General features: G+C 42.9%; 1 protein-coding gene across 11 annotated transcripts in view; it reads right to left on the minus strand.

Moving 5' to 3' along the window:
• The window catches only part of CELF4 (CUGBP Elav-like family member 4), a 1,491,885-nt gene that overhangs the window by 202,779 nt on the left and 1,275,466 nt on the right, over positions 1 to 13,640 (minus strand). The window lies entirely within an intron of this gene.

A 13,640-nucleotide genomic window follows, 5' to 3' on the forward strand; every position in this document is an offset into this window, starting at 1 on the left:
ATGAGGAGTCTGGGAAGATGGGGATTGACACTCGGAAGAAGGAAATTCCCAGATGCTGTTGTTTTCCTGTAAGATAATGAGATGGACTGTGATAAACACGCTGTGTCAATAACGCAAGAAGATGATTTGTTTGGAACGAAATAAGAAATCAGCGTCTCAGACGGCGCCTTTGTTCAGGACTGATAAGACTTAAGGCGACACGATTATTGCCCATTGTGGTGATTTATTGATTTTGTAGGGGGGGGGAGTTGAAGCTTTTCATACAATCTCGGCTTCTTAGCCCAGCCAAGCTTGCAATCTAACATGCCCGGAACAACAAAGCATCTTGTCAAGGTTATGAAGAGCCGAAGCTCCAGTGGTTATTGTAATAAGACGGAGGATAATCACTGAGCTGCCGGGCTCATTCCATGGTTACCTGCTTAAAGGCTTTCTTCATTTATTTTTACTTTCAGGCCCATGGATGACCAAAGATCCCTTCTATGAGACAAAGTAAAGAGAAGTTGCAAAAAGTAGCTCTAGTGATTGAACCCAGGCATGTACTATGCTTGACTGTTCACTCAAAAGTATGACGATGCAAAACCAGTGAAATCAACTGATTGTCAAAGGTTAAAGAGTCAGCTGATTTCCAGAGTGGGTCTATTTTAAGAAGGGGGCAGAATTTTTATCTGTTCCTTGCTACTGACCCAGTCCCAGGAGAATTATGTGTTCTCCTGAACCCTTATCTCTTCCTCACTACTGATCCAGTCCCAGGAGAATGATGTGTTCTCCAGAACTTTTATCTCTTCCTCACTACTGATCTAGGTGCAGGAGAATGATGTGTTCTCCAGAACCCTTATCTCTTCCTCACTACTGACCCAGTCCCAGTAGAATGATGTGTTCTCAAGAATTCTTATCTGTCCTTTGCTGCTGATCTAGTCCCATGAGAATAATGTGTTCCCCAGAACCCTTATCTGTCCCTTGCTGCTGACCCAGTTCCAGGAGAATGATGTGTTCTCCAGAATCTTTATCTGTCCCTCACTGTTGATCCAGTCCCAGGAGAATGATTTGTACTCCATAACCATTATCTGTCCTTTGCTGTTGACCCAGTCCCAGGAGAATGATGTGTTCTCCAGAACTCTCATTTGTCCCTTGCTGCTGACCCAGTCTAAGGAGAATGATATGTTCTCCAGAACTTTTATCTGTCCCTTGCTGATGACCCAGTTCCAAGAGAATGATGTGTTCTCCAGAACCCTTATCTGTCCCTCACTGTTGATCCAGTCCCAGCAGAATGATGTGTTCTCCAGAATCTTTATCTGTCCCTCACTGTTGATCCAGTCCCAGGAGAATGATTTGTACTCCATAACCATTATCTGTCCTTTGCTGTTGACCCAGTCCCAGGAGAATGATGTGTTCTCCAGAACTCTCATTTGTCCCTTGCTGCTGACCCAGTCTAAGGAGAATGATATGTTCTCCAGAACTTTTATCTGTCCCTTGCTGATGACCCAGTTCCAAGAGAATGATGTGTTCTCCAGAACCCTTATCTGTCCCTCACTGTTGATCCAGTCCCAGCAGAATGATGTGTTCTCCAGAATCTTTATCTGTCCCTTGCTGCTGATCCAGTCCCAGGAGAATGATGTGTACTCCATAACCATTATCTGTCCTTTGCTGTTGGCCCAGTCCCAGGAGAATGATGTTTCCTCCAGAAGTCATATGTGTCCTTTGCTGCTGACCCAGTCCCAGGAAAATTATGTGTTCTCCAGAACTCTTATCTTTCTCTCGCAGCTGACCCAGTTCCAAGAGAATGATGTGGCTTAATGTGACATATAGAGTCAGTGCCAATTCAATCTCATCCAATTGCCCACTACAGGCACGTGATCTTCAACTTTTTCAAGATCTCTGCTTGCTATTAGTGATTGAAAAAATCTTGTTCATAGCCAAGAATGTTCTGCACATATCCCACATGTGAATGTGAACTGTGAATGATCTGTACACTTATGTCATTTGGACATGAAAGCCGGTCAGAGATTTAGAAAAATAATAAGTCATTTTTCCATGATATTATGAATAATTATCATTGACTTAAAATTTGAAATGGCTTTATGCAGGATCCCATTGCTAGTATTTGAAGGAACATCCATGCAGCGTGCACCTATGGTCCCATGCACATGCATGATCACATGGCTAAGCGTGCATGTTCTCGATAGGGTGAAAGAATTAAGTCACCATCAGACACATCTGCCGGCAGTCTATCTCCACTGAGAACAAAAGATTGGTATGTTGAAAGCCAAACAACTGGTGGAAGGGGAGAGACCCCCATACCACTTGGGTGGTGATGCCAAAATCATGTATGATATTGATGATGATCTACAGTATATTCCTGCCTATACACTTTGCTGATACGTGATATGGTTATGTATGCTGGAGCCACTGGAGAGTGTGGTCACACATGACACGTTGCACAGTGTACAGCACATGTGTACAGCTTTCTGCCTATGCACAGGGCACACAGAAAGCTTCCAATCAGTGGTGGGGGTGGTGTTATACAGAGCTCATTAATATGGAGGACTATGTGACACCCTCACCGATCAGACATTGATGACCTATCCTAAGTATAGGCCATCAATGTTTAAGTCCCGGACAACCCGTTTAAATAGGAACATGTATCAGTATACCAGAGCCTTGATCCTGTATCTGTTGGAATATTATTAAATTGACTTGTAAATGTAAATAGGCTTGTTCCCATTCACTGACAGCTAGCAGAGACAGTGCAAAAAATGAAGAATGGAAACTTGTTTGATTGTTTTTTGGACTCGCTCAGGATTCACTGAGAATCAGAGTAATTGGCATTCTAGATATAAATCTCTGGAAATAAAACATTAGAGGAACTTTTGTGTCAGATTTTTTTTGCATTAAAAGTCACAATTTTTGGCATACACTGATTTTTTTTTGCAAACATTTCTGACTTTTTGAGACTTCACAATTTTGCAAAAATAAGAAGACGTCAAACTGGGCACGGTTAGAGAAGTAGACGTGAACCTGTAAGACACAGATATGAATTGTGATGTTTTAAAAAGTTACAAAAAAGTTGGCAATTTTACTCCAGTAGGAGAGGTAGAGTAAAAGTGGAGAAAAAGTTTTAGGCTGGATTCACACATCCGTGTTTCGCGGTGTATAATCACGGACTGGCTATAAGTCTCCTGACCAGAACTACAGACGCTTATACATGCTGAGTTCGGAAGAGGGGTCAGTTGACCTGCGGCCGGTCCATGCATCACGATCCCTACTCGGATCTCGAAACACGGATGTGTGAATCTGTCCTCTGACTTAAGTTTTCTATATTTTGTAAAAATGTTTCAAACACCATGCAATACATTTCGTGAAAAAACGGCAACATAGACAGAAGGAAAAGCAATTTTAAAAAGTCCCCACATCATAACTTTCTGCTACATTGCGGAAAAAAGAACTAGGATTGTTTTTAACCCCCCCAAAATATAAGAATTCTGGACTTGCTGAAAATCTCTCATCGTATAGAAGTTGTCTGTAAATTTATGGCACCTGTAACGTGACGGATGTGGAACGCGCTTCCAGTAATTTCACACATGCATGCACAGACACACGCCTGTTGGTACCATGGGCAATGAGTGGAGGAGCCACGGCTGACAATCTGTAGACAGATTCATTTGGAGGAATTCATCCTACACCTGTAGAAGTGACAGAACTTCCCCCCTTCAGGACTGAACTCCAGGGTACGGGGAGGATCATTAGCATTCTGCTCATTGCCCATCCCCCGGCTGCTCAAGTCTCCAGGTTCAGAACTAGAATGGGGGGAGCATCGTCCCGGCAGCTGCCAAGCAGCTGGACCAGTCACTCGCATTGAGCGCTTGATAATGTCTTGTTTTCGCAAAATATGTTCTGCTTTTGTTGAGAGCAGCCATGTGTGACTCGGGGGTGCCACAGTCTTCAAGGAGACTCTTTGTACTCCTGATTACTTTCTGTTTTATTGAATATGTTTGGGTTGTTTTCCCAGCCTTGTACAATGACTGCGTACGGAGCGGTTAATGGAGTGCTCTATACATACAGTAATGAGGAGCGGAGTTATTGCCAATGACTGCGACGGAATATCAATGCCTTGCGTATACCTGGCAAGTGAAAGTTTCAAGGGTTTTTTTTTTTTTTTTTTAATCCCAGAAGTAAAGCTGTGGCCTAGTGTTCAGATGTAGCCCAGGTAAGTTCAAAGTAAACCACCGTCCCCTCCGTGTTCCTGGCCCCTGCCATTTTATCCCACCATCGTAGGACAGGACAACTTCGATGCTTATTTCCTTCCACAAACTTTTCCTATCCATAATATATATGCGTCCTTTCCTGCCCTTCCTCTTGGTGCGAAATATCGAAAGATAAGTGGGAAAAATTGTCAGATTTTAAAAAAACAAACGTGATTTTGCGATACTCTGCCAGTAGATGTTTAAATTATACGTGCCTAGAAGTGGCTACGCAAAAGTTTTAGGAAGGTGTGGAAAAAATGCTAGAAAGTAAGAATGTTTTAAAAAATAGACGTTTTAACAAAACGAAAAGGGAATAAACAAAAGAGAAATGTAAATCAAATCAATATTTGGTGACCACTCTTTGCCTTCAGAACATCATCAGTTCTTCTAGATACCCTTGTACTTGCGCACAGTTTTGAAGGAACTCGACAGGAGGTTGCTCCAAACATCTTGGAGAACTAACCACAGATCTGTGGATATCATCATTCTGTCTCTTCATATAATCCCAGACAGACTGGTTGATATTGAGGTCAGGGCTCTGTAGGGGCCGGATCATCACTTCTAGGGCTCCTTGCAGTTCTTTACTCTGAAGATAGTTCTCAGTGACATTGGCTGTATGTTTGGGGTCTTTATCCAGCTGCAGAATAAATTTGGAGCCAATCAGATGCCTCCCTGATGGTATTGCATGATGGATAAGTATGTGTCTGTATTTATCAGCATTGAGGAACCAGTAATCCTCCTGACCAAATCCCCAACTCCATTTGCTGAAATGCAGCCCAAATGTGCAGCACCCTCCACCATGCTTCACTGTTCCTGCAGATACTCATTACTGTATCTCTCTCCAGATCTTCAGCGAACAAACTGCCTTCTGTTTCAGCCCAATATTTCACGTTTTGACTCAGCTGCTGCCATTTTTCTGTACCTCAGTCTGTATGTTTTTCTGCATAATTAGGTTTCTTGGTCTTGTTTCCATGTCAAAGGTCTGGTTTTTAGCCATAATTCTTCCATGGAGACCACTTCTGGCCAGCATTCTCCGAACAGTAGATGGGTATAGCTGGGGGCCACTGGTTGCTGTCTGTTCTGAGCTGATGGCACTGCTGGATATCTTCCATTTTCGATGGTAAATAGCAGTCTTCCATCTGGTGCCCTAAGTTTCGTTGGCCAACCATTGTGACTCGCCCAGGGGAATGGGGACGACTCGGTACCCGGGCCTTTGCCTGGCCTTGGGGATGTCGCGGTGGTCGGCTCCCGGGCCCGTACCCTGGGGTTAGCTTTTAAAAGGGGATTGTTTGTTAAGTTTATGAAAGTTCGTGATGCCACCTGTGGTTCCTGGTGAGAATCACCAGCGCTGCGGCAGTCCACTGAGGCCGGTGATAAGGCAGCTCGATGGTATAGCTCCCCACAGGTGGAGCTAGGCCTCAGGGCAGCGTACGGAGAGGGGGATGCAGGACAGAGGGGACCCAGCCGGGTCAGAGCAAGAATAGGAGCACACACGAAAGTCACTTCAGTACCTTTTACTGATGGAAATTCAGGCACGTCCCGGAGCACTGTAGGGTGAAGGGTGCATATCAGGATCCTCCCCAATGAGCGGGTGTAGGGCCTCCTGTTTCTTGCCTCTGTGTAGTAAGTTTCTGACCTGCCTGGAGCTAGGCCTAACTTTATCTCTGTCCTGCACCAGCTGACGTTGTGGTAGGGCCTTCTCTTGGAGTACACGCTCCCAGTTTACGGGGGGCCTATGTGTCTCCTGGCTCTGTTACGTATCAGCTCTCTGGTGAACCTGGGACCTGTAGTTCTCCAGGGATTCCGGTTATGCCTTACTGGGTCGTAGAGATCCCGGTAAGCTCAGACCCGGTGTCCGGTATATGTTTCAGGGTGAGCTGGGTAAGTTCCTCTGCCCCCCACTGCTACTCACTTTCCACTCGCCTTCGGCCACGCTCAGGCCCTCACTAGGCTACTCACACTAACGGCAGCTTGCCGCTCTTCACCGATCTTATGGCGCCGGCACACCTTAAGCTAACTATTCTGAGCTACAACTGAGTCTTAGTCTGGATGAGCTCCACTGCAGGATAGCTGCTGCAGGAGCTGGAACAGGCTTTGTCCTCTGAGGTAACTCTTCAGAGAAACTGCTGAATCACTCTGTACTCTAAACTAGACTTGACTAGACTGCACTACCTAGCTCCACCTTCCCTATTTATATCCCTAACGGGCTCCCTCTGCTGGTCTGAGGTGGAAGGTGGAGATGTGTGAATGTTTATGGGGGCCTCTTGTGGAGGAATCTATCAATGCACTCTTCTAGGATCTGTGATACCAAGCGCAGCTGGGCGTCACAATTGCATCTACTGTTCTCCTTGTTGACCATTTTTTTGATGTTCCTTCAAAAGAGCTTGATAAGGAAATCTTGAACCCCCAAATCTTTGCGTTGGCGAGACCTTGCTGATGCAGTATAACTACCTTGTGTCTTGTTGCTATGCTTAATCTCGCCATGGTGTATGACCTGTGACATGAAACTGTCTTCCTCATCCTCACCCTTAATTGGCTGTTCCTCACCCTCGCAACTGTTTCTGTTTCAGTTAATGACTGTGTTTCAACCTACATATGAAAATGATGATGATTTTCACCTGTTTGGTATAATTCGTTACTCACACACTTGACTCTACAAAATTTCTGACTTTGTGGAAATGTACCTAGAAGAATAGATGCCGTTTGGAAGGCAAAGGATATTGATTGGATTTAGTTTTTTTTTATTCATTTGCATTTTGTTAATTGATATATTAAGTAAACTATTAAAACCTCTATTATGAATCTGCTACATTATTTCCACATCTGCCTAAAACTTTTGGACAGTACTGTAGAATATGTAGATCTTTCTGCAAGGAAATGGAACATTCTTCTGGCAAGGTGGATGAAAAAAAGTTTCGTTAAAGAAAGTTTTCTTTCTTTATAAACTAGGGAAGAACATATGTTGTGCGAAGAAGAAAGCGCAGAGCAGCAATGACCATACTGACAGCCTTGTAGATGGAGGAGAACGCTGCACGGACGAGGAGCCGGAGACCTGACGGATACTGAAGGACAGAGAGGAGCCATGTTAGGCAGGTGCTTGGATCAAGAGCAAGGGTCATCTCGAGAAGAACCTGTGGCTTTCAGGCTGTTGCAAGACCACAACTTCCAGAATGCTGAGAGTTATAGTTTTTCTACATCTGGAGAGATGAAGGTTTGGGAGAATTGATCTGATTCCTTTCTAAAGAAATAGATCTATCAAGGGATCTCACCACGTATGGAGGCTGAAGGAATCCGCTGACTGTCGCACACCTTACGTATAATTCTTAAGTATCAGTTGTCTTGGCAGCACACCAAGCCACCGGGCGCAGATACGGGAACAGCAGGACTTAGTCTCACCGGAAGCAGCAAGGGGCCACGTAAACCACGTCGTTTTTCATTAAAATAATATTGTACAACATCACAGAAATCACGGCTCGACTCTACGGCCCGACTGCATTCGTTATGAAGTCCCCATGTAAGAGCGGATTTGGATCCCCTTAAAAACATCAGAAATGTAGAAAAAGCAAAGTGGAAATGAATTATGGAAAAATAATCATGTGGCTGAGCGGTATTTTTTTTAAATGTATTTGCTTGTGTTACATAGGACTGCAGGGATAGGACTGAGAGTGAAATCCATTGTAGTGTTACATGGGACAGCATTGTCTGAGCTCAGAGAATAATGTTTTCTTTTTTTCTCTCTGAGGTTTTACATAGGACTGCAAGTGAACATACAGCATTATCTGTGCTCAGAGAGCCATGTCTCCTTGTATTTTTTTGTGACTTTACATAGAACTGCAAGTAAACAGAACTGCATTATCTGTGCTTAGAGAGTCATTTCTCCCTGTATAATCGGTGGTTTTACATAGGACTGCAAGTAAATCTAGAGCATTAAATGTGCACAGAGAGTCATTTCTTCTTGTATCATCTATGGTTTTACATAGGACTGCAAGAAAATCTACAGCATTAAATGTGCACAGAGAGTCATTTCTTCTTGTATCATCTATGGTTTTACATAGGACTGCAAGGAAATCTACAGCATTAAATGTGCACAGAGAGTCATTTCTTCTTGTATCATTTATGGTTTTACATAGGACTGCAAGCAAATCTACAGCATTAAATGTGCACAGAGAGTCATTTTTCCTAGCATCATCTGTGGTTTTGCTTTTACATGGGGCTGCAAGTAAACCTAAAGCATTATTGGTGCTCAGAGAGTTATCGTTGTGTGTGATCTGTGATGTAAGGCTATGTTCACACATCATGGTTTTTTCAGCATTTTTTGATGCAGTTTTTTATGCAAATTTTCAGCGGCGTTGTGCAGTACCAGCAAAGTCTATGAGAAACCAGAATTCTCTGTTCACACATCATGTGTTTTTTTGTTCAGGATTTTGTGCCTTACATGTTTTTTTTGGAAAATAGAGCATGTCACTTCTTTCAGCATTTTTTCAGCGTTTTTTCACCCATAGGAAGTAATGGGTGTTGAAAAAAACGCTGAAAAAACGCACCAAAATATGTTTCAGTGTTTTTTCAGCATTTTTTATGCCAAAATAGAATGGGTTCTGTTCTTTTTTTTCACAGAACTTTATGTACATGCATAAAAAGAGACAGAAGGACAGTGAAAAAAACACTGAAAAGATGTGGAAAAAACGCATCAAAAATGCATCAAAAAAGCATCAAAACTGCAAGAAAAATCCTGAACAAAATGCCCTTGAAGATCAGGTTTTGCTGCATAAAATTGACTAAAAAAAGACATGATGTGTGTACATAGCCTTACATAGGACTTCAGGTAAATCTATTCCATGATATACACACTAGGACATTGCCATGTTTTATGTTACATATTAAAGGGATTGTCCAGGCTTGGGGCTCAAGTCTGCAGCCATTGTATGTGACTGCAGACTTGTGAATCTTCACAGTGCTCCCAGTGCATGCTGTCAGGATTATCGGTGCTGGGAGCGGGTGATCATGTAACCACAGGTATGCGATTTGCATACTTCCAGCCACATTCAGACTAGACGTGTCCAGCCTCGCTCGATACACTTGCATTGAGAGAAGCCGCACACGTCTAGTCAGCATGTGACCACACGTATGTAAATCAAATACTTGCAGTCACGCGCCTGCCCGCTCCCAGTGATGGTACCATATAATCCTGACAGTGTGCGCTGGGAGGATTCACAAGTCTTCAGTCACATAGACTGACTGCAGACTTGAGCTCCAAGCCTGGACAACCCCTTTAAATAGGACTGCAAGTGAATCCACTGGTACATCTGCATTCAGAAATTCATTGACACGTGTTTTATACGGTGTTGCATAGGACTGCAAATAAACCTACATCGTTATCAACACTTAAATAATTATGATATGTTTTATATGCCGTGACATGGGACTTTAGGTACGAATACTAATTGCACAATGTGTTATTTGTGGTGTTATATAGGACTGCAAGTAACAATTGCTACATGATATCTGCTTAGAAAATTGTTACTATGTGTTAATTGTGGCGCTGCATAGGACCAAAGTCATTGACGTGTTATATTTGGTTTTACATAGGACTGCAAGTACACAATTATCTGTACCTCCGTGTGCTATCTGTGGTGTTAGAACTGGAAATAAAACTACAATATATCTTGTAATGTAAGCGTTATCTGAACATGAGCTTTCACATAGGATTACATGTAGACCTATTGCATTATCTGTACTAAAAAATCATCAGTTCACAAATATTGCATGGACTATCTCAGCTCTGCTACATTTGTAGAAAAGTAACAAATATGACTTTAGCAGTAGTTAAAGGGGTTGTCCACTACTTGACAACCCCTTCTGAATCCATATGTCCACCCCCCCCAGTAAAATAATATCAGTTTTTCTCACCTCCGTTACCTGCGCTGTTCCAACGGTGACAGCACTGACTCTCCTGATTATGTCACGCGATCACTGTGGCTAATCAGCGCTGGCTTCATTCTCCCTGCCTTCGGACAAATCAAAGCATCTGGAGGAAGCGAGGGAGCAGCTGCAGCTCTGACGTCCTCAGGATGTCAATTACATCAGTAGGAGGGGAGAGTGAAGGCAGCGCTGATTAGCCGCAGGGATAGCAAGACATAATCAGGAAAGTCAGTGCTTACACTGCTGGAACAGCACTGGCACCAGAGGTGGGAAAAAGGGTGAAAAGTGTCCAAGTAGTGAACAACCCCTTTAAGTGTTAAAGGTGTTTTTCTAATATCATAAATGGTTAAAAGTGCAAAAATGCTTGTAAATGAGAGCAACGTTGCAATTTGCTTATTATGAAAAAAATCCTTTCAATTCTCAAAAATTTAAGGATTTTTAATGTTATTTTTACTGCTTGTTTCCTAGGTAACTGACCACCTCTGCAGTCTAAACACAGGGAGTGGTCTCCTAGTCCTGAGCAAGGAGTACAGCACTTACATGCTCTTTGCTATAGCTCTTCTGAAGCTGGCCAGATGTAGCAGTCTAGCATGAATGCCCCTGCAGAGGCAAGGCTGCCTCTAGTGCTAGCTTGAGTCAGTGGAGGTCTGATGTCGCTGGTTCACATTGTCAATGATCAGCATACTCCCCCCAAGCAAGGAGGCAGGGGAGCTGTGTGCTCCTGAAGACTGAATGCAAGACAACGCCCATAAAGGTGATGCTCGGAATAATTGGCACTAAGAAGAATCATTTTCTCTAGTAAAATATAATTAACCATGAATAGTGCATAATACAAGGAGAATACGGCACCATGGATAGTGAATAATGCGATGAGGATACAGCAGCATGGATAGTGCATAATACAAGGAAGATACAGCACCATGGATAGTGCATAATACAAGGAGGATACGGCACCATGGATAGTGCACAATACATAGAGGATACGGCACCATGGATAGTGAATAATATGATGAGGATACAGCACCATGGATAGTGCATAATGCAAGAAGGAAACGGCACCATGGATAATGCATAATGCAAGGAGGATAAAGCACCATGGATAGTACATAATACAAGAAGGATACGGCACCATGGATAATGCATAATACAAGAAGGATACAGCAGCATGGAAAAAGCATAATACAAGGAGGATACAGCACCATGGATAGTGCATAATGCAAGGAGGATACAGCACCATGGAAAAAGCATAATACAAGGAGGATACAGCACCATGGATAGTGCATAATGCAAGGAGGATACAGCACCATGGAAAAAGCATAATACAAGGAGGATACAGCACCATGGATAGTGCATAATGCAAGGAGGATACGGCACCATGTGTAGAGCAAGGAGGATACGGCGCCATGGATAGTGCATAATGCAAGGAGGATACGGCACCATGGATAGTGCATAATGCAAGAAGGATACAGCACCATGGATAATGTATAATACAAGGAGGATACAGCACCATAGATAGAGCATAATACAAGGAGGATACAGCACCATGGATAATGTATAATACAAAGAGGATACGGCACCATGGATAGTGCATAATACAAGGAGGATACGGCACCATGGATAAAGAATAATACAAGGAGGATATGGCACCATGGATAGAGCATAATACAAGGAGCATACAGCACCATGGATAGAGCATAATACATAGGGGATGAAGCACCATGGATAGTGCATAATACAAGGAGGATACAGCACCATGGATAGTGCATAATACAAGAAGGATATGTCACCACAGATTGCGCATGTGGGAAAACTGAGGGGCTTATAAGGGACTATATACAAGAGTATACAGGATTTATAAGCGATCCCCAGCACCTGGACAGGGGTATAGCTGTGGATATAGAGGGCGATTCATTAAGGTGCTTAAACTTGAAATCTGGCGAAAACACATTAATAAGTTGCAACATTTTTGCGCAACTTAGCAGTTGCACAAAGACATTGCGACTTTTGGCATTTACATGCTAATATAGGTGTAGAATGGGTGGTATATGGTCAGGACGGGGTGTGCTCATGCCCGCCTGCCAAATTCATCAGAAGTTACATTACCAAAGTGGCGTAACTTACTCCAGAGTTGTACGTCAGCTCCCGGCGTACATTTCTGGCAACAGTGTGTTTAATGACTCACGTCAGTGTACTCCTGCGAGCGCTTCATTTAGACTGGCATGTACTACGTCAGTATTAATGAATTGCTCCCTATGTGTTTTTTGACTTTGCAAAGGCGTTTGACATTGTCCCTCACAGACACCTAACGGGTACATTAGGGTCTATAGGATTAGAAACTAAGGTTTGTAATTGGATGAGTTACGGTGCACGATGGCTACTCTGAATGGTCACTGGTTGTAAATGGTGACTCCAAGGTTCAGTGCTGGGTCCGATTCAATTCATGTAATAATGATATTGAATACAGGATTAATAGTATTTTTTTCTATTTTTACAGATGACACCGATCTGTGTAGAATAGGACAGTCCATGGAAAATCTTCATAAGTTACAGGCTGACTTAGACAAACTATGAGTTTGGGCATCTATATGGCAGATGAGGTTTAATGTGGATGAAGTTATGCTCCTGGGCACTAATAATATGCTCACATTATATGGTGTAAGGGGAGTAAAACTAGGAGAGTCACTTGCAGAGAAGGATCTGGGTGCACTTGCAGATCACAGACAATCAGATGCTTCTAAGGCCAGCAGAATATTGTCATATACTTAAAGGGCCTGGGACATAATATTAACATTTCACAGAGCATTAGTGTGACCTAATCTGGAATATGCAGTTCACTTCTGGGCACCAGTTCATAAAAAGGAGCTAGAAAAGGTCCAAATAAGAGCCACAAAACTAAGATGGGGCATGGAGGATCTTAGTTATTTATTTCGTCTTGAGAAGAGACATCTATGGAGGGACATAAATTGCCTATACACAAAGTATGGTCAGAACCTGCTTCACGTAAAACCCCCTCAAAAGACAAGAGGGTGCTCCCTCCATAAAAGTGGTTCAATCTCCAGAGGATACAAGGCTCCTTTACCATGATCAGATATGATCAGGAGCTGATCACAGAGGGATTTTTTAGAAGAAGAAAATAACAAAAATACTTACATGTACAGTATGTATAAAATTTTTGTCCTGTATGTCGATCCAGTCAACTGACACTAGATCAGAAGGGAAAAATGTGTTCTTTTAGGACCGGCTGGATCATGCATTATGGATGCACCTATACCCCTTCCCTTTATCGACTCCCATCTCTCTTGGGTGAAGTTGATGGACATGTGTCCTTTTTTCAACTATGCATATTAGAAAGAAGATGCAGCGCCAAGGATAGTGCATAATACAAAGGAGATCCAGCACCATGGATAGAGCATAATACACAGAGGATACAGCACAATGGATAGAGCATAATACAGAGGAATAATTACAATGTCGTGGCGA

This window comes from Phyllobates terribilis, unplaced genomic scaffold, assembly GCF_046119375.1.
Source record: "Phyllobates terribilis strain yellow unplaced genomic scaffold, ASM4611937v1 Scaffold_1__5_contigs__length_1240528914, whole genome shotgun sequence".
Lineage (NCBI taxonomy): Eukaryota > Metazoa > Chordata > Amphibia > Anura > Dendrobatidae > Phyllobates > Phyllobates terribilis.